Consider the following 27,652-nt stretch of genomic DNA (forward strand, 5'->3'; position numbering starts at 1 on the left):
CTGAAAGACACCATCAAGCATATCAACATATTCATAATGGAAGTTTCAGAAAGTCAACAGAAAAGGGGGCAGAGAGAATATTTGAAGAAATAATGGCATATAAGTCCCCAAATTTGACTTTTAAAAAAAAAATCACATCCGAGAAACCAAATAACTTCCAAAAAGATAAACTCAAAGAGATCCACATCTAGACACGTAGTAGTCAAACTGTTAGAAACCAAAGAAAACAAAAATCTTGAAAGCAGCAAGGGAAGAGTGACTCATCACCTACAAGTGATCCTCAATTATATTAATAGACAATATCTAATTAGGAAACATGAAGGTCAGAAGGCAGAGGATGACACATCCAAATTACTAACTGAAAATGAATATCAAGAATAATTTAATATCCTGCAGAACAATACTTAAAATAAAGGAGAACTTAAGATAGTCCAAGATAAACAAAAAGAATCTGTCACTAGCAGACCTATATTAGAAAAAAAATTAAAGATTAAATGAAAGTATATTAGATAGTAACTAAAATCCATAAGGAGAAATAAAGACTACCAGTAAGGGTAACTACATGGCTAAATATAAACAACAGTATAAATTTATTTTGTATTTGTAACTCTTTTTTAACCTATGGAACTTAAAAGACAACTGCATAAAGCAATATTTATAGCACTGTGTTGATGGGCTTATACTGTATAAAGATGTAATTTGTGTGACAATAGTACAAAAGAAGGAGAAGGAAAAGTGAACCATATAGGAGCAGTTTCTATGTGATGTTGAAATTAAACTTCTATTATCCCCAACTATATGGTTATAAGTAAACCCCCAGAGAAACAACAGTTGACCCTTAACAACATGGGCCTGAACCGTGCAGGTCCACTTATATGTGAATATGTTTCAACAAATATACAGCTGGCTCTCCATATCCACAGATGTGGAACCCCAACTGTAAAGGACTTGAACATCCATGGATTTCAGCATCTGCAGAGGCTCCTGGAACAAATCTCCCACAGATACAGAGGGACAACTATTCTAAGAAATAAACTCAAAATAAAGTAAAAATAAACAACAGAATTAAAATGACAGGCTAGAACATATCTGGTTAAAATAAAAGAAGGCTAAGACGGAGGAATAGAGAAAAATGGAACAAAAGACATAAGAAAACTAGCAAAACGGCACTATCTTATCAATAACCACATTAAATATAAATGGACTAAAAACTCAAATCAAAACACACAGATTGGCAGAATAGATCCTTTTTTAAACCCTGCTCCATTTATCTGCTCTCTAAAAAAGACACATTTCAGATTCAAAGACACAAACAAATTGAATGTAAAAGAATGTAAAAAGATATACTACAAGAATAGTAACAACAAAGAGCTAGAATAACTATTAAAATCGGTCTGGTTGGAACCGAGACACAAATTCAGCAAAGTTGGAGAATACACACTTAACTCAAAAAATTAGGTGGATTTCCATACACTAAACAATTAATGATCCAAAAAGGAATGTAAGAAAATAAATCCACTTACAATAAAACCAAAAATAATAAAATACTTAGAAATGAATTTGACTAAGGAGGCAAAACATTTGTATAGTGAAAACTACAAAACATTGAGGCAAAGAAATTAAAGAAGATACAGATGAAAAAGCATCCTGTGGGAGGAGATAGCAGAGTACCACGACTCTTGAGCGCTGACCATAACTCCCCCACATGAACGCATCAAAAACACACCTACATGTGGGTCAATTCCCACTAAAAGCAAATGAGACTGGCAAAAAGACTCTTCTACAACGAGGCTGTAAAGAAAGATCCACGTGGACTTGTGTAGAAAGGGAGGAGAAGCAATCAGGTTAGGACCCACAACCCTAGGAGGGGACACAGAAGAGAGAGATTATAGGCTTGGAGATCCTCCCTGAGGAGTGAGCTATTTTAACCACACATTGGGCACTCCAACCCTGGGGTCCAACACCACTTAGCTGGTGTGAAAACCAGTGGGACTTACAGGAGGTTTGTAAGAAATAGAGACTCCATTTGTGAAGGGCACACACACGCTTACTGACTCCTGGGAACAAGGTGGAGGAAGAAGACTGAAACCACCCAGGGCTCCAGAAAGTTTCTCTTGACCAGCCAGGGCATGCCCCAACCCACACCAAGCACCCGCTCCAGCCCCTCCAGCTCCAGCAGTAGTGTGAGGGCTGCCATTGCTAAGGGCAGTACACACCCAGCAGGGGACAGAGTGGCTTGCACAAGACACTGCATCTGAATGGGGGGGAGCAGCCACTGCTGCTAGTAACAGAGACATCAGACGGGGAACTGTCTTGAGCTCTGACTGGCACACTGGGACCACCCTGGCACAGCCCTGGCCTGCACCAGCCCCTCTTGCTCCAGGGCTGTTCCCCTCTGGGGTGAATGTGCCACTGCTGAGAGGGGAGAGAGCTCACACTGAAAGGGAACAGAACCACCTTGCACCCAAACTTCAGGGCTTCTGCTCCAGCATGTTGGGAGGCAACCCCGTGCCAAACAGGGTGGTGACAACCACTGAGCACAGAAGCTCTGGCTGAAACCTGGCTCCAGCTCCAGCACCTCGATCTCCAGCCCCACCTCCTTCCAAGGTGACAGCTGCGAGTCCACCCTGAGGTGTGACCCGTGCTCACTTCAGATCCAGCTCTCCTACCAAAGCCACTGAGTGTCTGCAGCCTGTATAGGGACACTCCCACACAAGTCTACTCCTTCAAGACTGTGACAGATAATGTGTTTCACCTGATTTCATAGACAAAGTTAACCAAAACGAGAAGACAGAGAAATTTGTTTCAAATGAAAGAATAAGAAAAAAAAAAAAAAAAACCTGTAAAAAACCCAATGAAAGAGAGAGAAATAACTTACCAGATAAAGAGTTCAAAGCATTCATAGTAAAAATGCTGCCTGAAAAGAACAAATGAAGACAGTGAGAAATTTTACAAGAAACTAGAATATATAAAGAAGAATCAGAGCTGAAGAATACAATAAATGAAATGAAAAACCCACTAGAGGAATTAACAGCAGACTGGGTGATACAGAAGAATGCATAAGCATTCTGAAAGATAGAATAATGGAAATCACCCAATCAGAATAGCAAAAACAAAAACAATCTTTTAAAAAATGAGGGCAGTTTAAGGGACCTCTAAAATAACATCAAGCATATACTATTCACATTATAGGGGTCCCAAAGGAGAAGAGAGAAAAAAGGGGTTGAAAAATATTCGATGAAATTATGGTTGAAAAATTCCTGAATCTGAAGAAGGAAACAGATATCCAGGTACAGGAAGCAGAGTCTCAAACAAGATAAACCCAAAGAGACCCATACCAAGACATATCGTAGTAAAATGGCAAAAGTTAAAGATAAAGAGAGAATTCTAAAGGCAGCAAGAAAAAAACAGAGAGTCACATACAAGGGAACCCCCATAAGGTTATAAGCTGATTTTCTGCAGAAATTTTGCAGGCCAAAAGGGAGTAGCATGATATATTTAAAGTGCAGAAAGGGGAAAACCTACCACTTAGGATACTCTACTCAGCCAGATTATCATTCAGAATTGAAGAAGAGAGAAACTTCTCAGACAAGCAAAAACTAAAAGAACTCATCAATACTAAACTGACCCTAAAAGAAGTGGTAAAGGGCCTTCTCTAAGTAGAAAAGAAAAGGCTACAACAAGAAGAATTTATAGGAAAGGAGAAACCCCACTAGAAAAGCCAAATATTTAGTAAAGGTTGTGGATCAAGCACTTAAATAAGCTATATGAAAATTAAAAGACAAAAATTATAAAATCAACCATAACTACAATGAACCGTTGAGGGATAAACACGAAGATGTAAAATATGACATCAAAAAACACAAAATGTGGGGAAAAGGAGTGAAAAATGTAGATCTTCTAGAATGTGTTTGAATTTAAATGACTATCAGTTTAAAACAAGTAGATATAGTTATAGGTCAACATATATGAACCCCATGGTAACCATAATTGAAAAACCTACGACAGATACAGAAAAACAGAGTGAAAGGAACACAAGTATACCACTAAATAAAATCACTGAATCTCAAGGGAAGAAACTAAAAGAAGAACAGAGAATAACTACAAGAACAGGCAGAAAACAAGTAAAAAAAAGTCAGTAAGTACTTACTGATCAATAATCACTTTAAATGTCAATGGAATAAAGCTCCAATCAAGGGCTTCCCTGGGCACACAGTGGTTAAGAATCCGCCTGCCAATGCAGGGGACACGGGTTCGAGCCCTGGTCCAGGAAGATCCCACATGCTGTAGAGCAACGAAGCCCATGCGCCACAACTACTGAGCCTGCGCTCTAGAGCCTGCGAGCCACAACTACTGAGCCCACATGCCACAACTACTGAAGCCCGCGCACCTAGAGCCCATGCTCCGCAACGAGAAGCCACTGCCATGAGAAGCCCACACACTGCAACAAAGAGTAGCCCCCACTCGCAGCAACTAGAGAAAGCCTGCACTCAGCAACGAAGACCCAACATAGCCAAAAATAAATAAATAAATAGCTCCAATCAAAAGACATGAGGTGGCTGATTAGATTAAAATGACCCATCTATATGCTGCTTACAAGAGACTCACTTCAGAGCTAACGACTGAAAGTGAGGGGATGGGAAAAGGTATTCCAAGCAAATGGAAATGAAAAGAAAGCCGGCAAAACTAGACTTTAAAACAGTCTATAACAAAAGATGAAGAAGGGCATTATATAACGATAAAGAAATCAACACAGGAGAATATAACATTCATTAACATATATGCACTGACATAAGAGCACCTAAATGTATAAAGCAAATATTAACAGACATACAGGGAGAAATTGACAATAATACAATAACAGTAGGGGACTTTAACACCCAACTTGCATCAATGGACAGATCATCCAGACAGAAAATCAGTAAAGAAACAGTGGTCTTAAATGACACATTAGACCAGTTGGACTTAATAGATATCTATAGGACATTCCATCTGAAAACAGCAGGATATACATTATTTTCAAGTGCACATGGAACATTCTCCAGGATAGATCACATGCTAGGCCACAAAACAAGTCCCAACAAACTTAAGAGGACAGAAATTATAGTATGCATTTTTTCCAACCAAAACGGTATGAAACTACAAACCAATTACAGGCCAGGAAAATGGGAAAACACAAACACGTGGACACTAAACAAATGCTACTAAAAAACCACTGGGTCAATGAAGAAGTGAAAGAGGAAACCAGAAAATATTTGGAGACAAATGAAAATAAAAACACAACTTTCGAAAATCTATGGGACACAGCAAAAGCAGTTCTAAGAAGGAAGTTTAGAGCGATACAGGCCTACCTCAAGAAACAAAACAAAAAATCTCAAACAACCTAACTTACCATTTAAAGGAATTAGAAAAAGAACAAAGTCGAAAGACAACAGAAGGAAGGAAATAATAAAGATCACAGGAAATAAATAAATGGAGACCAAAACAAAAAACAATAGAAAACATCAATGAAACCAAGAGCTGAATTTTTGAAAAGAAAAACAAAATTGATAAGCCTTTAGCCAGGCTAATCAAGAAAAGAGAGCCTAAATAAAATAAGAAATGAAAGAGGAAAAATTACAACTGATCTCACAGAGATACAAAAAAACCATAAGAAAATACTACAAACATTTACATGCCAACAAATTGGACAACCTAGAAGAAATGAATAAATTTCTAGAAACATACAATCTTCCAAGACTGAACCAATCCAAACATACCGATCAATAGTAGTGAAACTGAATTAGTAATTTAAAAACTCCCAGCAAACAAAAGTCCAGGACTGAATGGCTTCACAGAGAAATTCTACCAAACATATAAGAACAGCTAATAACTATCCATCTCAAAATATTCCAAAAAACTGAAGTGGAGGGAATACTCCCTCCCAAATTCATTCCATGAGGATACCATTACCCTAATAACAAATCCAGACAAAGACACTACAAAAAAAGAAAACTACAGGTCAATATCTCTGGTGAATACAGATGCAAAAATCCTTAACAAAATATTAGCAAACCGAAATCAACAATACATAAAAAGGATCACACACCATGATCAAGTGGGACTCATTCCAGGGATGCAAGGATGGTTCAATATCTACAAATTAAACAATGTAATACACCACATGGGAAAAAAATCACATGATCATCTCAACAGACGCAGAAAGAGCATATGACAAAATTCAACATCCATTCATGATAGAAACTAATCTAAGTTGGTATAGAGGGAACATACCTCAACATAATAAAGGCTATTTATGACAAACCCACAGCTAATATACTCAGTGATGAGGGATATGGGATTAAGAGATACCAACTACTGTATATAAACAGATAAGCAACAAGGATATACTGTATAGCACAGAGAATTATACTCATTATCTTGTAATAACCTATAATGGAGTATAATCTGCAAATATACCAAATCACTATGCTGTATGCCTGAAACTAACACAATATTGTAAACCAGTTATACTTCAAATAAAATATTTTTCAAAAAAAATTAAAATTTATATATATTTGCTATCTCTGTCCACTATTAGAACCTAGAAGCAATAGTCCAATAACACTGAACATACATAATGCCCTACATACTACTACACACTAAAAGAAACCAGGACTTCTTGGGAGAAAAGGCTGATTCCAGAGCTGGGGCAGAGAAGATACAAGGTCAGGCTAAATCTCTTGTGCCGGTAAGTAAAGAAGTCCTCAAAATCTGATGGGAACAAATAAAAAAACATGAGAGGCAGTTAAAAGGGGCTCCCACCAGTTAAATGAGACAACTTAAGTTTTAAAATAAATAGTAACAAGAATAGATAATACCCTGAATAAAACAAAAATCCATAGGTCTAAACTGATACTAATTTTTTTAAGTCAGGGAAGGGAAAACTCTTCTTTGTAGAATAATGTCAAATGATAAATGTAGAATAACACAAAGAGAAAATTGCCATTTTACAACTACCATAACTGATTTAGGCAAGAATCATCAATGAATGCTAAAATCACTGGGTGAAAGTTTATTGAGGAACAAGATACACACATAATCTCAAAAGTATTTTTCCACTGATTACTTAATTACAAAGGGGGAAAGGTATCCCTACAATGGAGAAATCTGTCAAATCCCACCTTAACCAAATGATCATATTTAACCTCACCAAAACTACTGTCATAGGCACCATGATGTTACACATTGAGAACACAACTCCTATGTAATATTCCTGCCAAAAATGTTTAACCTGAATCTGATTATGAAAAAAATAAATTAAAATAATCAGACAAATCCAAATTGAGGGACACTCTACAAAACAACTGGCCTGGATTCTTCAAAAATGTGAGGGGGATGAGGAAAAAGGGAGAAGAAAGAGGAGATTAGAATAAGGCTGGAGAAGCACTGTAGATTAAAAGAGACGTAACAATGCAATGCCACGTGTAGTCGTTGATACAATCATGAATCAGAAAAAAAACAGTCATATCTATATCTGTATCTAAATCTATGGGACTTGTTTGGACAACTGGAGAAATTTGAACATGGAATGTATTTCAGATTATAGTACTGTGTCAATGTTAAATCCCCTGAGTGTGATCATGTGGTTATGCAGGAGAATGTGTTTATTTCTAGAAGATGCATGTTTGCACGCTGAAGCATTTAGAGGTAAAGTGTTATGATCATGATGTCTGCAACCTTCAAATAGCTCAGAAATTTTTAACATATAAACACAGAGAGAGATAAAGCAAAGTAGCAAAATGTTGGCAATTGGTGAATCTATATGAAGGGTACACAGGTGTTCAATATACTATTCTTGCTACTTTTCTGTAAGCTTGAAATTTTTCAAAATAAAAAGTTGTGAGGAAAGAGTAAAAAGAAATTCCTTTCAAATTCTGTTTTCACACTTAAAAGAAGCAGATAAAAACAAAACCTTTGTTATCCAAAATTATGAAGCAATTAACCACTCACAAAAAGTTTTCAGTATAATTGACAATCCCTTACCATTATCATTTTGTATGGGATGTTCTCCAATGAACCATATGCTTTGCTACAACCTTAATTTCTTATATGATGCTCTGGGTGTAACTATAAATTAAAATGTTGGTATTGTAAGTACTGGACTGAGTAACTTAGCTTACTGCTATAACACTTGTCCAGTGAACGCTCCCTCAGCCCTCTGAACTAAACTTGGCAATATAACACTGAATAGGCCAGATTCTCTTAGGACAGTACTGTTAAAACTATGAGCTATAAGGACTTCCCTAGTGGTCCAGTGGGTAAGACTCCATGCTCCCAATGCAGGGGGCCTGGGTTCGATCCCTGGTCAGGAAACTAGATCCTGCACACATGCGCAACTAAAAGCCCGCATGCCACAACTAAGATCCCACATGCCGCAACTAAGACCCAGTGCAGCCTAAATAAATAAATAAATACTATGAGCTAGAACACTGTTACCCTGTAGAAGGAAAAAAAAAAAAAATCAAATGTAGCAATAGTTTTGATCTAAAATTTCTCTCTATATATTTAATATACCAAACACATTTGCATAGTAGTTATTATACAATAACTTAAACAAGAAGCTTCTTATTTAACAAATGGTATAGTACAGCAAAAAAGTATCCCAGTTAATCATGTACAAACCAATCACCTGAGACATGAGCACTGGACATGCACACTGATTCGCTGATATACAGGCAGCATTTTCCAAATGTCCTGATACCCTTTGCTCAACTGCTACTGACCTCTAAGAATGCTGAATTACCATGCCAAAATAAATACCATATTCATTGTGAACTATAAACACAGAACTAATCTGAACTATTTCTTGCATCAAATTCATTTACCTGAGGCTTTTCCTTTTTTGTTACTTAATATTTTACATTTAATTATTTCCTATTTATACATTATAGCATTGAAAGTACTGTGTGTTTGTGAGAGTGAGAGAGAGAGAGAGAGAGACACCTAACCCACTAAGGCCTCTAAAGAGTTCCCTAATCCTGGGCCTTCAATACACCTGTTTACTCATGTAAACATGTCAGCAGCTCCTAGTTACTAGACACAACACTAGATGCTAGAGATATAAATATATATACATCTAGCTCTCTGCCCTCAATGAGCTCACAGTCTAGTTGGGAAAGAGACTTTAAATAACTCAGTGAAACAGTATACTAAAAAGAGATATAAACAAACTGTCCTGGTGAGTCAAAGAACTACTGTCTCTCCTGTCTGTAGCTCATTGCCTAAGTACTAGAAACAACTTCAGCAGCCGTTAGTTCTTTCCCTCTTCACTTTCTAAATTTCTGATCTAGTCTCTTCTATAGGAGACTCCAAAAATAAAGTCAATCCTTCATAAGTACCAACAGCCAATGCAAATTGTTTTCTTCTTCTCTAAAAAGGGCCAGCCGTGTAGTATATGTGGTATCATCTTTTGGGCTTTGGTGTTCCCCTCTTATTCAGCAAAAACTATTTTCTTACTAGTTAGGGGTTTAGTGTAGAGCATTTTTAGACAGGAAGGAAAGAAAAAAATAAAGAAAGGAAGAAAGGAAAGAAAGAAAGAGAAAGAAAGAAAGAAAAGAAAGAAAGGAAGGAAGGAAGGAAGGAAGGAAGGAAGGAAGGAAGGAAGGAAGGAAGGAAGGAAGGAAGAAAAAGAGAGAAAGAAAGCTGGCCTCTAGAGTTTTTATCCTTCCTTTAGAAAGCAACTGTTTCACATAAGCAGAATTTTCTTTGTAACTGAACACAAACAATAGAGTTTATAGCATCTAACTGTTTAATGAAATGTTTCAAACTATAATTTGAAACTCATTGGCTATGAAATCAAATTAGTGGATCAAACACCTACGTTTTTTAACAGAATAGTGTAAAAGAGAAGCTATCAAGAGCATGATATAAAAGATACCTCTTAATTGGGGTAAAGCGTAAACAGTGGGAAAGCTACTGACTTTACATCTCCTCATAATATCATCCAATCCTATTTATTACCTCATGTTCTCATGGATCCTTGTTTTGGTTGTAAAGAACTGATTATCAGTCTTTCACAAATAAAGTTAGATTAAAAGAGAAGGCACTCTGCAAAGGGGCCAAGACTATAAAAATACAAACTATTAGTACACATGGGAGTACTGCTTAATAGGTAAGACTGTGGGCTCAGAAATCAGACTGTTTTCAGGCTCAAATTCTTACTACCTTTATGACCTTGGATAGTTGCTAAGCCGCTCTGTGCCTCAGTTACCTCGTCTATAAAACGAGTTGCTATGAGGTGAAGTGAGATAATACATGAGAAGCCTTTAGCACAGTACCTGACACTTAAAAGTATCTAATAACTGTGAGCCATATTATCATCACCATTACTGCCTCTAAATAGTCAAAACTGACTTTAGGAAAAAATTTGGAAACGCACATTATGCTTTTATTAAAATATTCTAGTTACACCAGAATTAAAACAGAGTATTATTAACAGCCTCAGAAACCAGAGAAATCTAAGAAACAACAGTAATCCAGTTAGATGGAAAACAATTCATCAGAGGAACAGCAACAATTATAAGTGGAAAGATATTTGGGACCGTACTAAGGAGGAGTTTGCATTAATTTGGGCAAAAGTCGCATAGTCCAGGGACCAGCAAACTATGGCCCACAGGCCGAACCTGCTCACTGTCTGCTTTGGGGTCACGAATTAAGAATGGTTTTTACAAAAAAAAAAAAAAGAATGGTTTTTACAGATGAACATTCTCAAATGATCTGATGAGAGGGGATGCTAACTTTGAACCCTACTTAAGGGAAACATTATCCCATTTATGATTATATTCTTCTCATTACTAGACCAATACAACAAAATATTATATTCAATTACTATATTTTGATTTCATCAATAAAAATTTGTGAAATTTATAAAAAATAAAAGCCTCAAATGGAGTGTCTATACATGTTAGACAATTAATGTTCCTCTTTACTTTCCCCTAACCCTTCCCTTGTTCAAATTATCTACTGAATGTTCCATAATGTGCCAGACAGAGAAAAGCAACATGACTATATCAACAAATAAAACAAGATAAAAAGCTCCTGCCCTTATGGAGCTTCCATTCTAATGAGGAAAGGGAAAAAATGACATATATGTTACAAAGTAGTGAGCAGGGAATGTGGGGCAGGGAGCAAGTTTAGATAGATGGGGTATTCAGAGCAGGCATGACTGAGAAGTTCACTTTCTGGCAGACTTGAAAGGAAGTGAAAGAATGAGCCATATGGATGCTCGGCCTGGAGCCCGTGCCTAGAAAGGTGTTCAGACAGAGGGAAGAACAGCACGAAGACGTGACATGGAGCACACCAGGCCTGTTCCCGGAACAGCAAAGAGGCCAGTGTACCCTGAGAGAAGTCGATAAGGAGAGTGGTCAGAGATGGGGTCAGAGAGAGAGCAGGAGCCACAAGTCATGTGGGCCTTGGTGGCCATGGTGAAAACCTTAGTTTTCACTCTAACACAGGACTTTGAGCAAAGGAACATAGTCACCTCCGTTACACTACAAGTAGTGACACATGGGTGTTCGACTCGCCGCATTTCCGATCGATATGCTACATACAAAAAGCTTAGAATATGGTACAAGCAAGCTACTGTGCTCACAGAAAAATCAGTTAATGTCTACAATATTATAAATTAGTAAGAAAAAAAATTAAGACTCTACCAGATAAATGAACAAAAAATTTACAGAATGTTTGCAAGAAGAAATGACATCACTGATTTTTTTTTAAAAAGCCCAACTACATTATCACTAAAAAGACATTCAAAATAAAACAAAGTGCCATTTATCACCCATTGGTAAGGAAACTGGTGGTAGTAAAAATTGGGTCAGGTCTACAGCCCTGTATCTGAAACCTCTGGTTTCAAAACACTTTCAGAAGTGGTTTTTTTTTTTTTTTAATTTTATTTATTTTATTTTTGGCTGTGTTGGGTCTTCATTGCTGGCTTTCTCTAGTTGCGGCGAGCGGGGGCTACTCTTCGTTGCAGTGCGCAGGCTTCTCATTGCAGTGGCTTTTCTTGTTGCGGAGCACGAGCTCTAGGCACGCAGGCTTCAGTAGTTGTGGCACGCGGGCTCAGTAGTTGTGGCTCGCGGGCTCTAGAGCGCAGGCCCAGTAGCTGTGGCGCACGGGCTTAGTTGTTCCGCGGCATGTGGGATCTTCCCAGACCAGGGCTCGAACCCGTGTCCCCTGCATTGGCAGGCGGATTCGTAACCACTGCGCCACCAGGGAAGCCCCTTCAAAAGTGTTGTGAACTTCAGAATATTTAAATTATAAAGAGGTGATACTGCACAGCTACCTTATATTAAGTAACACTCTTGGTTGGGTCTGTCTAGGTAACACCCTGTATTAACCATACTGCTATTTAAAACTTCTGTAGAGAACCTTAAGAATGTTCACTCTAAGTGGAATATATAATGTATAAAGAGCCTCACATCAGTATATGTCAAGTCTGGCTGCCAAATTAATTACAAAAACTTTTGTTTTTCAGGGGCTTGGGGATCTCAGAATTGCATGTAAGGAACTGTTGACCTACACAATTCTTTTGTAAACAATTATGCTAACATAGACCAAAAACTATAAAAATAACCGGATGCAAAGTGGGTCACAAGATCAGAATCACCTGGGAGAACTTTTCCAAATCACAAAACCCTTTCCAGTGAAGATTCCCCATTTCCCTAGTAGCTTCTGTAGCCATAGTAACTGACTGTAGTATGGATCCGGCTGGAAATATAAACAAACCAAGTAGAGTTTTAAAATTCCAGTGTAAGTACAACAATTCAGAAATCCTTGGAGTTTGTAAAAATATTTTACTTCCATGCAATAAGAAATATCTTAAAAAGAAACAGACAAAAGGAACACCAACCTTACTTTAAAAACATTATTTCCCAAATTTTAATCTCCTTGGAAAACTCATTTATTCTATTCACTCAAAGTGTAGTCAATATTAATTAGCACATATCATATGCAAGGCACTGGGCATACCAGGTAATACCAGGAGTGAGGTTTGGAGAGGTGGATAGGGGCTGACCATGAGTTTAGATTTTACCTTACACACAGATGGAAAGGCAATAAAAAAAATTCTGAATAGGGGCATAAAGTGATCAGATGTGCATGTCAGATCACTCTGGCTATAGTATAGAGGAGGGTTAAAAAAGGGCAAAACCAATGGCAGAATACACTTTAAGGAGACTATTGTAAAAGTCCACACAAGACACGACGACCTTTTAAAAAAATCATCCCTCACAATTTCGTAAGTTGTGGCCAAGCTTCATACTGCCAAGTGGTGACAGGGCTACAACAAGGTAAATGAGGGTAGAAAGGGACACTCAACAGTGCTGATGAGAGGCGATTGGGACAGGCGATGAGAAAATGATATCCACAGCTTACAGTAGCAGGCAAGGCAGTGCCCTAGGCCAGCAGGGCCTTAGCTGTAGAGGGCAGACAAGCAGGTGGCATCCCAGCAGTCAGAAACACACAGTAGGGAAACATGTCTCTTTTCATGGTTCTTGATGAAAGGCACTCCAGCTGTAAGACTGGAGTTCAGGAATTCAAAAGTAGGAGACAGAAAATAGGACAGCAGCAGAAAAGACACAGATTCTGGACTCAAATTAACCTACTTTCAAAACCTAAATCTGATATTTTCTAGCTGTGAAGGTGTAGACAACTCAGCTTTTTGAGCCTCAGATTCTTCATCTATAAAAAGGGGATAGCACTACCTACTCCACAGGGTTGGTGGGAGAACTAAATGTGATCTCATACATTAAAACATCCAGTACAGTTCAATGAATATTAGTTTTGTCCTTTTCTCTTTTTCTTATAAAAAGAGAAGCTACTGAGTTTTTCATCTGAGCTACTGAAATCAGGAAGTCTTCTCCTTGGCCACAAAGTCGGAAAGGCTTATCCAACTAGGCATTAGAGGATTTCAGGTAAAGAAAGTAAGGCAGGTCATTAATGAAAAATGTCTCATGGGAGCACTAGTTCATACAGAAGAGGTGAAAGTGAGTAGGTTACACAAGTAAAAAGGGCCTAAAAAACTAAAGTAGAGTAAAAGTTTAAATAATTAGGATCAGTTAGCCTAATAGTATACCGACACAACAGAATATGTCACTATATTTACATAAAAAAAGAAAGAAAAAAGTGGGGAGTTCTCTGTATATGGAAGTCAAAGGATCTCCAAGGTATTTTTTTTTTTTAAATTCCCCCCTCCCCGCGCCCGCTCTCCCTGCCCGCCGCCTGCTGGGAGGGTGGGACGGGGTCGGTGGTGGCAGTGGCCCCCACAGAGTTAAGGCCCCTTTCCCTCACGCGGAGTTCGCCGAGGCAAGAGCGCCCCGGCAGGGCAGGGGACGCGGTCTCGTCCGCCTGGCGCCTTGGAGAGCCGAACCCTGCCGTGGGGAGACGTCAGATTCTACCCCGAGCACGAGCGGCGGTCCCCCAAGGTATATTTTAAATGAAAGAATTACTAAATAAAACATTAATATAGTATGCTACCTTCTACATAGAAAGGTAGGGGGAAACAATAATTTATATTTATATTTTGTTTCTATTAGCATAAATACTGGTAAAATACACGAAAACAAAAGTGGTTACCTATAGAGAGCAGGGAAGGGAGGGACGGACAGAGACAGAGTAGTACTAAGAAGTCTCAATATATGCTTTTTTATATTATTTTGAAATTTGAATGAAGTAGCCATACTTAACAATTGTCTCACAAAAAGGCAATATATACATTAAATTAATAATAAAACAAGATTAACAATGACTCCTGAATAACTCTAAAACTCACCATAAGATGGTAATCATTTGAAATGGGGGAAGGGAGCTAGCCCAGATGCCTACTGAAGTTCATTCAGGGCATTTCTTTGATATTAGGTGTTGCTACACAGTTTCTCTTACCCATGTTTCAAATAATCACTACAGTTTCTTTCTCTTAATCCCCCAAAAATGTTAAGGTGTATGTAATCTTAAAAAAAAAGATATTTTTTCGGGAATTCCCTGGCTGTCCAGTGGTTAGGACTTGGTGCTTTCACTGCAGGGGCCCGGGTTCGATCCCTGGTTGGGGAACTAAGATCCCGCAAGCCGCGAGGCGCAGCCAAAAAATAAACAGACAGTTTTCTTGATTCTGTTCCCTATTCCTCCATGACCTAAGAGATCTTCCTTCTTCCCCTTATGACCAAATTTCTTAGCGTTATCTAGTCTACGTTCACCGTATGTCTAGTTTCCTCTATGTACTTTCTTATCACACCCCCTACTGTAACTCTTCTGCTACAGTGAATTTCAAACTTTACTATACCTCAGAATAACTGTAGCAGCAGCAGCATTAAGGCAGATTTCCTGTGTGATCACCTCGCATTCCTCACTCACCCTTTCAAAAAATCTATACAGTCTGAGATGAAACCTGCAGAATGGGTATTTTTTATTCAGTAGCACATTTGATTCTGATACAGGTGGCCTGCCTGAACACACCTGAAAACCAACTAGCTAAGGTCATAATAACTTTCCATCAGTCAAATTCAAAGCACTTTTGTTCTCATCTCTCTGCAGCATCTGACACCTTCCTGTAACTCCTTCCTCCATCACCTTCCCCCACACAACTGGACTCTCCTCTCTCTTCTGAGCCCTTATCCTTTAAATGATGCTGGTGGGGGCCCTGCCAGTGGCCCTCTTCCTAACTTTACACACACTTCATAAGCAGTAACAGTCACATCCACTGCTTCAACTACCATCTATACAACCCTAAATTCTGACACTCTGAATTCCCAACTATTTTCAGGGAGCCGGAGGCTATGCAGTCAGTACATGGGGAAAAAAAGACGCTTCAACATCATGCACATCTGAATTCAAAATATCTGTTCTGCTATTTACTGGTAATACGTCCAAAGTCACACACCTTTCTGAATTTCAGCTTTGTTATCCTTTAAAACTGGAGACAACACCTTTCTGACAAATTTTTGTTTGGATTAAATGAGGGAAATGAAAAGGTTAAATGAGAAGTTCCCTTCCCTTCCTAGCACAGAACTGACAGCATGCCCTGAGGACCCCATGCATGGGCCTCGAGGTGGCAGGCAGGAGACAACTAGCTTGGGGCAGGGAGACTAGCACTTACAAGGGGACTGAGCAAGTAAGTAAATGTACTGAGGACAATGGGAGCCGAATCTCACTGCTGAAGATGGTACTTAGAAATATAGACATGGGAAGACTAGAAAGATAGAAAGAAACCTGGAGTGCTAGACTGGAAATAGATGCATCAGTGTGAACTTTTAAAAAATATATACACAGTTAGATGAAGAAAGAGATTCAAACGTGTACATATATACACATATTTCCTAGCTCTGTCTGCCCTAAATGTAATGACACCCCAGCAGAAATGAGCACATTAAGCATCCAAACCTTGGTTTCTAAATACCACCTCCACTAAAAGAAATCAGGATTCCAATGAATGATTCCAGAGCTAGGCCAGGAGAAGTACAAAATGAGTCTGGAACATCTTGATGTGCCAGAAAGTAAGGAAATACTCAAAGGATGGGGATGTGTCAAAAAGATGGGAGCCATCTTGAAGGGGCTCCCACTAGCCAAATCTAGGACAATCTAAGCATCAAAATAAAATATAAAATTATAATAACTAATAAAACCCACTGAATAGGAACAGGAATCCATGGGTATATATTGATGTAAATAAAGAAATAAATTCACTTATTTATTTACATCAATAAATGAATGAACAAATACATGAAAGAAAGAAAACTTTTCAGTAAAAAATCAATTAATAAATGCAGGTGGCAACCTTCATAGCAGTGGTTGATCCAGGCAGGAGTCATCAGTGGACCAAAAGGCCAGTGGGCAGAGGTCTGATGAGGAACAGGACATTAACAAAATCTTGAAAATCTTCCCACAAGAGAGTTACCAATTACAAGAGGAAAATGAGGACTGTATAATAAAGAAACCCAGCAGAAACGAACTCAGTAAGGTGCTCAAGGTTAAACATCGCCAGTGGTGGGACAACACCGTATGCCTCCCAGTGATACACTAAGAAGAGCACACCATTCCTATGGTATTCTCGGCAACAACGCATTCAGTCCACACATGAACAACTACTGAGTGAACCGAAGTTAAGGGACATCTCACAGAACAAGAAAAGTCAAGGCCATAAAAGACAGAGAAATATCAAGGAACTGTTCCAAACTAAAGAGACATGACAATTAAACGCAGTGTGTGATCCTGAACTGGATCTTGGACCAAAAGGGAAAGGAAGACACTACCGGGAGAGTTGGAAAACTCTGAATGGCCTCTGGGTTGTTTTTAAATTTTTTTATTGAGGTACAGTTGATTTACAATATCATGTAAGTTTCAGGTGTACAACACAGCGATGCAATTATATATGTGTGTGTATATATATACTTTTTAAAAAAATATTTATTTACTTTATTTACGGCTGTGTCGGGTCTTAGTTGTGGCATGTGGGATCTTTCACTGCTGCGTGTGGGCTTCTCTCTAGTTGTGGTGCACAGGCTTCTCTCTAGTTGCGGTGCACAGGCTTCTCTCTAGTCGCGGTGTGTAGGCTCTCTAGTTGTGGCGTGCGGGCTCCCAAGCACATGGGCTCTGTAGTTGTGGCCCGCGGGCTTAGTTGCCCCACCGCATGTGGGATCTTCGTGCCCCAACCAGAGATCGAATCCACGTCCCCTGCATTGGAAGGCGGATTCTTAACCACTGGACCACCAGGGAAGTCCCTATATATTCTTTTTCAGATTCTTTTCCGTTATAGGTTATTACATAATATTGAGTATAGTTCCCTGTGCTGTACAGTAGGTCCTTGTTGGTTATCTATTTTATACATAGTAGTGTGTATCTGTTAATCCCAAACTCCTGATTGATCCCTCCCCCTGCCCCCCTTTCCCCTTTGGTAACCCTAACCACATGTAAGTGATATCATATGATATTTGTCTTTCTCTGTCTAGCTTACTTCACTTATGATGATAATCTCTAGGTCCATCCATCTTGCTACAAATGGCATTATTTCATTCTTTTTTATGGCTGAGTAATATTCCATTGTGTATATATATATACCACATTTTCTTTATCCATTCATCAGTTGATGGACACTTAGGTTGCTTCCATGTCTTGGCTATTGTAAATAGTGCTACAATGAACATTGGGGTGCATGTATCTTTTCGAATTATGGTTTTCTCCAGATATACACCCAGAAGTGGGATTGCTGGATCTTATGGTAGCTCTTTAGTTTTTTAAGGAACCTCCACACTGTTCTCCAGAGTGGCTGCACCAATGTACATTCCAAGAGTGCGAATGTTCCACACCCTCTCCAGCATCTATTATTTGTAGACTTTTTGATGATGGCCATTCTGACTGGTATGAGGTAATATTCATTGAAGTTTCGATTTGCATTTCTCTAATAATTAGCGATGTTGAGCATCTCTTCATGTGCCTTTTGGCCACCTGTATGTCTTCTTTGGAGAAATGTCTATTTAGGTCTTCTGCCCATTTTTTGACTGGGTTGGTTTTTGTTTTTGTTTTGTTTTTTTGATATTGAGCTGTAGGCATCTGGGGTTTTGAAGGTAGTGTTGTATCAATGCTGATTTCCTGATTTGGGGGTTATGTAAGAGACTGCCCATGTTTTGGTAAAAGCACACTAGATTATTTAGGAATGATAAGCATCAGGTCTGCAACTTGCTCTGAAATGGTTCAGAAAAGTCTAATTAGATGAGAAATGGTGCATTCCTCTGAAATGGTTAGAAGTAGAGATGAAAATGAGAGACCAGAAATAAGATGATTAGATAGTTTCACTGAAATTTGAGAATCCAGTAACAGAAGAGGAAAAGGGTTGAAGACAATGTCAAGGTTCCTTCTTTGGGCATCTGAAAGGGAAGGCCTCATTGCACGCACTACAGTGAGCCAAGCACAACAAGATGTTGTGGGCTTATCTTCTGTATACACACAGTGTACGTAGTACAGTGTTAAAAACTGGCTGAAGTTCATGTGTGGAAACAGGAGGGGGTGGGGGGAGGCTCATGGGAAATCCCTGTACCTTCCCCTAAATCTTGTGAAACTAAAGGTGCTACAAAAAAGTAAAGCCTTATAAAAAAATATTTTTTAAGTTGCAAGAATAGTTCAAGGGAAAGGAAACTGGTTGAAGGGGATTCAGGAGCTCTTTGTGCTGTTCTTGCAACTTTCCTGTATGCTTGAAATTATTTCAAAATAAATTAATTTTTAAAATTCAACAAGCACTCATGACAACCTTGGTGCCTGGTTCACTATGGGTACTCAATAAAAATTATTTGGTCTTCCCTTTCCAGTTGCCCAAAGAAGAAATCTCAGCAGCAGCAGCAGCCTTCCTCTTTCACTACATCCAAATGGACTCTCAGTTCTCGTGAAACTGCCTAGTCAGTTTTCAGTTCTAGGCCTACATGCTCATTTCTGGCTCTTATCATCTCTCACCTGGACCGCTGCAGGAGCATCCTAACTGGTTTCTCTGCTCCGTCTAACATCATTTTTGCACCATCCTTTTATCTCTGCATCATCGTCCAGAAGTCAGGAGTTATCTTCCCTCATTTAAATACCTGTAATTGCTCCCAATGTAAACGCTGATTTCCCCACTGGCAGAAAAAATACTCCCGTAGGGCACTAAAAAGATAGGCAGGAGCACCAAAAAGGATACCTCAGATACACACACAAAACAGTGAAGTAATTCCTGGGGGGACAGGGAGGAGAGAGGGACAAAAGTGGAGGACTTTGACTGGACTTTCTTTATGTTTATTCTTAGGTTTGGTATTGGTTTATTACTGATTATATATACTAAGAATGCCAGAGGGTGAGTGGGTACCATCAACTCTCCAAAACTAAGAGCCTCTAAAACCATGCTTTTCCCAATTTGGCACCAAAGAAAATAATAATTTTTAGCACACTAGGACAAGTCAAAGAGATTATTCTAGGTCAAAAGAAACCACCCTGGGGGGGTCCAATATGCTCTGGTCACATACATTGACAGGTATCTTATTCTCTGGCACAATGGTAAGCCATTCAGGACACCCCAGTTGGGAAGCTCTATTCTAAAGGTCTTAATATGACTGAGCTCACAGCCCAAACAAAGACCCTCACAAGGTTTTATTTCCCACCACAGTCAACACACATATACAAGCACACGGATTCACACACAAAATCAGACACCAACATGCATCTCATAGACAGACCATTTCTCTAAACACACTATGAATCCTTTCATACTTGTCTTTTTGCAATTGCTGTTCTCTGTACCCAGAGATCAATTCCAACTCATCCTTCAAGACTTTGCTCAAATGCCACTTCTCCTTTCCCCAGATCTTATTACAGTTGTCATTCTGAATTGTAATTGTTTGTTGACATATGTTACCACCCTAGAATTTGAGCTCAAGGACAAGAATCATGTCTTATTTACCAGTATACCAGTGATCCCTATAACAGACATTCAAATGTCTGTTTAATTAACACACAAATGAATGTTCACTATATCATTCCCCAGTAAACCAAAATTTTCAAAATACATTAACTAAAACAATGAAGTATAATTTTATAATAAAATTAGCATTTTTTCCTAAACAAGAATACCCATTGTTCTGTGAGAGACCTGGCACAGAAACATTCAAACCATTTTCCTAGTCCTAGAGTTTTAGACTGAGGAAACAAACCTACAAACAAGCTGTAAGCACAAAGGTATTCACTGCAGATTATAACAGTGGAAACTTTAGGAACAACCAAAATATTTAACAAGAGGTAAATGACTAAATCACCTGATTGATAAATCACCTGAATATCTAAGCAATTGTTTAAATTATATTCATGATGATGGGAAAATAATACCAGTTACCATTTATTGATCATCTCTTCTATTTAAAGAATAATGCTGGGGGACTTCCCTAGTGGTCCCGTGGTTAAGACTCTGCGCTCCCAACGCAGGGGGCCCGGGTTCGATCCCTGGCCAGGGAACTAGATCCCACATGCCGCAACTAAGAAGTCTGCATGCCACAGCTAAGAAGCCTGCATGCCACAGCTAAGAAGCCTGCATGCCGCAACAAAAATCCTGTGTGCTGCAACTAAGACAGGGCACAGGCAAAACAAATAATAAATATTTTTTTAAAAAATGAAAAAGAATAATGATGGATGCTTTATATATATTATCCTAATCCTCACAACAATTCAAGGGCAAGTATTATTATCCTAATTTCATAGACAAGAAAGTAAACACAGAGGTTAAATAGTTCGTCCAAGGTTTTTGCAACCAGATTCCAACCCCAAGTCTGTCACCTTTTCCCTACATTGCTCTTCCTCTACAATACAATGTTTCCAATATATTAAACTCAAAATTGTTATCTCCACCATACAACTTTATAAAAAAAATACAATAGGACAATGGCCTAGAAGGAAACAAAAATATCTTTTAGAGTGGTGATTAAGGGTGAATGTTGTTACAGTATTTATAATTTTTTTATTAGCAACTTTTTAAAAGCAGAATTGCTGAGCAATGGACTAAATTCGTAAGGCAATACAAAAGAAACAACCCCCATTTTAAATTTTTTTACATGTTCATTAAGGACACACAGTAGGTAACATATAAAAACTTAAAAAGCACGAACTCAACTAACTACATCTAAGCAATCATATACTAACACCAGGGTACTTATTACCAGGATTCAAAAGCTGATCATTACGACTGGATTAAGCAGCATTCTTCCAGAAAAAAAGGTGAATTCTCTGGAAGACTTAAAGAAGAGGCATATGGACTGGAGACAGGAATGTTTAAACTGAAGACACAAGGGCAGAGGGGGAAGAAAAAGAATGCTTTCCTTTTCAGTAAAAATGAGAAGCAGGGTTAGTGAGATGAAGTTGATAGAAAACCTTTAAGGACAAGCCAACAAATTTGGAATTAATTGATAAGCAACAGGGAACTGTAATATATTCTCAAATGGTAAGTGGCATGCTGAAAATAAGATCTTTAAAGATTCAAACTTTGTTCCAAGGTAAAGTACTGCCTTTGGTTACACAATGTTTTCGCCAAACAATTGGGGGGAAAATAATCCATTATCCTTTACGTGTGCTTTATATCAATACATACACTTTTCAAAAAAGAGAAACTGACTAAAGAAACAAAAGTCTTTATATAAGGAGTATAAGGAGAAGGGGTCCTTTCAGATACAATGCTTGCAAATATTAAATGCTACTGTACATTTTAATAAGAATCACAGAACTTTAGAGTAAGAAGGGATGCTGGAGATAATCTTTTAGTGATAACCTCTTCTTCATTTTCACAAGGGATTAAGTTGAGGCTCATGAACTAAGTAACTTGCCTAATGTCATATACGAGCCAGCGGCAGATTCAACATCAAAACTCAAATTATCGGGAATTCCCTGGTGGTCCAGTGGTTAGGACTCTGCCCTTCCACTGCAGGGGGCACGGGTTCAATCCCTGGCAGGGGAACTAATAGCTCACAAGCCGCATGGCGCAGCTTGGAAAGAAAGAAAGAAAAAAAAACAAGATTTTCTAGGCAGCAAGATCTAAAGATCTAAAGTTGTGCTGTCCAATATTATAGCTACTAGCAACATCTGGTTATTTCAATTTAAACTGATTAAAATTAAATACAATTTAAAATTCAGGTCCAGGGACTTCCTTGGTGGCGCAGTGATTAAGAATCCACCTGCCAATGCAGGGGACATGGGTTCGAGCCCTGGTCCGGGAAGATCCCACATGCCGCAGAGCAACTAAGCCGTGCACCACAACTACTGAGTCTGCGCTCTAGAGCCTGTGAGCCACAACTACTGAGCCTGCGCTCTAGGGCCCACGTGCCGCAATTACTGAACCCGTGTGCTGCAACTACTGAAGCCCGCACGCCTAGAGCCCGTGCTCTGCAACAAGAGAAGCCACCGCAATGAGAAGCCCGCGCACCGCAACGAAGAGTAGCCCCCGCTCGACGCAACTAGAGAAAGCCCGCGTGCAGCAACGAAGACCCAATGCAGCCGAAAAAAATAAACTAAAATAAAATTTTAAAAAATAAAATAAAGTAAAATTCAGGTCCTCAGGCACGACAGTCACATTTCCAGTGCTCCATGCCACACGTGGTTAATGGCTACCACATCTGACAGTGCCAAATAAGAGTACTGCCACCACTGCAGAACGTTTAACTGGACAGCATGATCTAACGAATAAGCTTCAGAGTCAGACAGACCTAGCTTGAATTCTACTTACTAGCAGTGGGATCCTAGACAAGTTATTTAATTTCCCTTGGCCCCCATTTGGGGGAGGAGAGGGGGAGTAGGGGATTAATAATACTTACCTCACATAGTGTACTTGATGATTATGTGGGATAACATGAAAAGCCCCTTTACATTGTCTGGCACATAACAGACAATAAACACATTCCTCTGGATCCTTTTCTCTTCCTACTCCTCTATAAACCCTCCTTGTTAAAACATACAAGCACAATAACTCACCCAAATTAATATCTTCCCGGCAAGGTAATCCACAGTACCTAATTTTCATTCTGTTCCCACCAATTCCTTCAAATAAAATTTGCACCTCTCTTCCAGAGTTTCTGCTCAGGAATAATGAAATGAAGAATGAACGTGGGGGAAACTGCCTCTAATGAAATGGAGGATAATGTAATAATTTTCCCCTCTCGTTTCCCATCCTATTTTAAATATGACTGTACTGACTGATCATGCAAAGGAAAAGAAATAAATTACACTGCTCCTAGGTACCATACTTCCACACCAGTAGAGAAAATCCTACAATACTTCACTATATTCCTTCTCACCATCTGGGCTACTAACTGAATATTAAATGAAGAAATAACACCTTCCTCCTACAGTACTTTTCTGGCAAACAACAAAAAGGATTTCCAGAATACTAAACCAATCTTCAAGGCTTCACAGCTTAACACAGTAAACTAATTTGACAAATCTAGACTACAGCATAAACTACTTCATAACATGCACGTTATTACCCAGAAAAACAACAAAATTCAACTCAGTTTGGAACCAGTGAATTTCTGCCAATACTAAATTTTATTTAGGAGCAACAATTCATGCTTAGCCACATTAAGTCACACAGACTTGCCATCTGTAGTGAGGTCACTAATTTTACATTCCTAATAACTAACAATTAAAGGACAGCTTTAAAACATTTGTCTTTAAACATCCACCAAACAAGATATCTCCATACTTTTAAAGCTTTCTTGTTGTTTAAAACTGACCATATAAATTTGGGGGGTGGGGAAGGGGGGAGGGGGAGAAGGAGGGAGTCCTCTCAATAACAATTAATAACAGTGTCTCCTTGAAATTATCTGGCATTCTTACTTTGTTCCTCAAAGATAATTTACTCAAAAACATGACCACAGACCGCTCTCCTTAAAGAGCTCAAAATAAGTCATAAACAAATACTAAATAGATAACACTGCACACTGTACTGTCACACTAAAATACAAATTGATTATGTTTAGCAGACAAAACTAAAATACTTCAAGTATAAAAATCAGAGTTTAAGAAGTCTACGAGGGTCACATAAGTTAAAAAAAAAAGCATTTAAAAAGTTTTTATTACTATCCCACATGAAGTACTTTATACATTAAAGTTAGGCTTCTATGCCTGAACTGATGAAATCTAATTGTGAGAGTCTATAATTTTTTTAAAGTACTTCTATAATAATGAAATGTACATTGGTCACAGTAGAATAGTTCAAATGAATTCTCCTGAGGCTGCATCCTAAGTACATCTGACCCAGAAAGTATTTTTAGCAAGTGTGTTCAATCAATGCTGGTTTTATGCCTAGCCTAAATTAGAAATTGGGTGTCACAAATTTAAAGTAACAAAGTTACTAGGGACATTTTTAAAGATATTCAATTAGAAGATAAGAAGAAAAACCACCAGGTTTAAACAATTCAGTACCCACAGCCTAGAATCTAAGCAGGTTAGAGGCAATAAGAAAGCCACAACCTCATCCATTGCTACTTTGGAGGAACCTGTGATTTTTCTAACTTAAACTTTAACCTACTCAATTAATATTAATAAAACTACAAAAGAGTGATGGTTCCTTGTGTTTTCAAAATCTCTTGCCAAATGTTTGAAACAGATTAGCTAAATCACAAATATTCCCATATACAAAAAAAAGACCATGTTTCTCTTCTTATAAACCACTCAAGATCATGATATTGTGGGACCATGCACATGTTTCAATGAAAAACGGTGACAGAGATATGTGTGCCATAAAAAAAGAGAGACATAAAAATGGCTTTTGTGGTAACTGGAGCATAAATTTATTCTGACAAAAAATGGTGGGATCCACAAAATGATTGCACTCTTTTGTTATGAGTTAGTAATGAAGCTCTGCACAGAAAACAAACTTTTGCTTACAAAAAGCCTTTTAAAAAAAAATCTGTAGATTGAATTCCTCAAATTCAAGATTTAACTCATAGAATATTTAGCTCTATTCCATTAAGCACCTTTTGGGCTTTGAATAATCATTTATTTTAAGGTCATCTCCTTCCCCCTTAAAAAAATGAGAAGTATATAAATCCGGATAAAAAATGCCCTGGCTTTCCTGTTCCACAGTCTTCTTTTTCCGCAAACCATCCTATACAAGTCGGATACTTTGGCTTTTTGGTTTTCTTCTTCTCCATAAACACGGCTTAAACTGTCCTGTTTCAACTGGGCCCGAGATCCGGTCACATCAACCTAATATTACTCCAATCTCTGACTCTAAAAGCAGTTGGCACATTGCAGACGTACCGGTTGTCCTAGAAAAGGCGCTTGAAAATCCTACACATCGCCCTGGTCCACCGCGGTTCGCTGTCTAACGCCTCGCAGGCATAAAGTCTCCCTTTCTAAGTTCCCCAGAACCGTCGTACACGCACGCGTGCCACTGTAAACCGCTTCATCTTAAGGCAACCCGGGGACACGCATCCGCACGTCCTCAACTTTTCCTTCTGGCTCAACCGCAGATGCCTAAATACAAGTATGCACCAGCAGAATCACAAAAGGCTTAAAACTTCAAGGGTAGGGACGGTATGTCCATGCAGGAAGCGCTCAAACGAGCCAATTAAAAAAAAAAAAAAAAAGAATCCTACCAGCAAAGGAAAACTCAGAAGACTCTAAAACCTCACCTCGAGTTTAGGGGCCGTGGAACATTCCATCCCCTCTCCCCCGGCTACCCCACAACAGAGACTGCAACCAAAACCTGCAGGAGGTCGGAGAGCAGAGGCCCCGCGAAAAAAGGGAGGGGGCAAAAAGCATCATCTTCCCCTGAGATCCGGCCGCAGGTACCAGCCTCGCGCGCCACGCAGGGCCGGCCGCCGGCGGGGACCCAGAGCCTCTTACCTTCGTGCCCCAGCCGCGTCCTCCCGGCTGCAGAAGAAAAGCCTGGAGGCCCGGCCGCGCCGCCCCCGGGGCTCCCTCAGCGCCCGCCCAGCAGCCGGCGCCGCAGCGGCCGCGCCACGGCCCCGAGCCGCCTGCACCACCTCATACTGCGGGGCTGCCGCGCGCTCCCGCACCTCCCTGCGGGGACGAGCTAATCCAACCCCGCCGCGGGGCCGCGGGGGAAGCGGCCCGGGGACCCCGGCGTCCTGAGAGAACAATGTGGGGCCGCGAGGAGGAGGAGCGGAACAGCGCGGCGCGAGCGGGAGGGCGGCAATCCCGGGCAGCGTTTGTGTGCGAGCGTGCAACGGGCGCTCGGCCCCTCCCTCCTCCTCCTCCTCCCCCTCCTCCTCCTCCTCCTCCGTCTCCTCCTCCCTCAAGCACACCCCGTCTCCCAGGCCACAGCATAGCAACCGAACATGGCGGCTGCGCAGATGCCGCCAGTCAGCGGCCGGGAGCAGCGGCGGCGGCCACGGGAGGCGATCTCGCGAGAGGCGAGGCCAAGCGGGCTGGAAGCGGCTGCACAAGCCGGAGCGCGGGGGACGCGCAGGTGCGAGGGAGGCGGGACCTGGGTGGGTGGGAGGGGCTGGAGGAGGGGGCGGAGCGCCGTGGCTCCACCCCGTGGCCCCGCGGCGGTTGGTCACTGAAACTGCGAACACCCCCCGCCCCCCCCCGCTGGACCGACTGACCTGAGGGACCCCGCCGAGGGGCAAAAACCCAAGTTTAAAGAGGAAAACCAGACCTCTTGGCCCCGGGTGGTCCGCACTTCAATGCTGAAAGAGGATACAGGTTTAGGATGCAGTTTTGAATCATTTCCTCTCCTTAATATAGACCCTGAAACAAAGAACAAACAGCGTTCATCTCTAAAACAAACGTTTGGTTGCCTCTGTGTGCCAGGAACGGTGTGCTTTTAAAGATGGAATTCATTCATTCTAACCACGCGTATGAACTGGGTGTTACCAGCCGGGGTTTTTAGCAGGTGCATTCTAAAATCTTATTGATGGTACGAATGTATTGGCGGTGAGACAGATGCCTGCGGGCTGGGTGGTAGCTGAAATGATGCCAGGGGGAATTTGGGGGCGGTCACATTTCCTTTCTGCATTCATTCTTGTCAGAGTCCTTTCCTGTCGTCTGCCACCTTCTTGCTCTTCCTCGCTCTTAGCTTCAGCACCCCACCAGGGCCGGCCTTCTTAAAACGTCCTTTCAAAAATCACTTTCCCTCCAAGCCGACAGAAGG

The 27,652-nt window shown here is 40.0% G+C and overlaps 1 protein-coding gene across 2 annotated transcripts in view; it reads right to left on the reverse strand.

Annotated features, from left to right (window-relative positions):
• PTPN4 (protein tyrosine phosphatase non-receptor type 4) overlaps nucleotides 1–27,652 on the reverse strand; it is a 182,224-nt gene that overhangs the window by 147,381 nt on the left and 7,191 nt on the right. Inside the window, exon 1 of one of the 2 annotated variants that reach the window (XM_068545384.1) lies at nucleotides 26,380–26,720. The exons of the other annotated variant lie outside the window; for it this stretch is intronic. The gene's annotated coding sequence lies outside the window, so the exon portion shown is untranslated. Of the gene's footprint in view, nucleotides 1–26,379; nucleotides 26,721–27,652 lie in introns of those variants that run through there. 2 annotated transcript variants of the gene reach the window in all.

This window comes from Eschrichtius robustus, chromosome 5 (assembly GCF_028021215.1).
Source record: "Eschrichtius robustus isolate mEscRob2 chromosome 5, mEscRob2.pri, whole genome shotgun sequence".
Taxonomy (NCBI): domain Eukaryota; kingdom Metazoa; phylum Chordata; class Mammalia; order Artiodactyla; family Eschrichtiidae; genus Eschrichtius; species Eschrichtius robustus.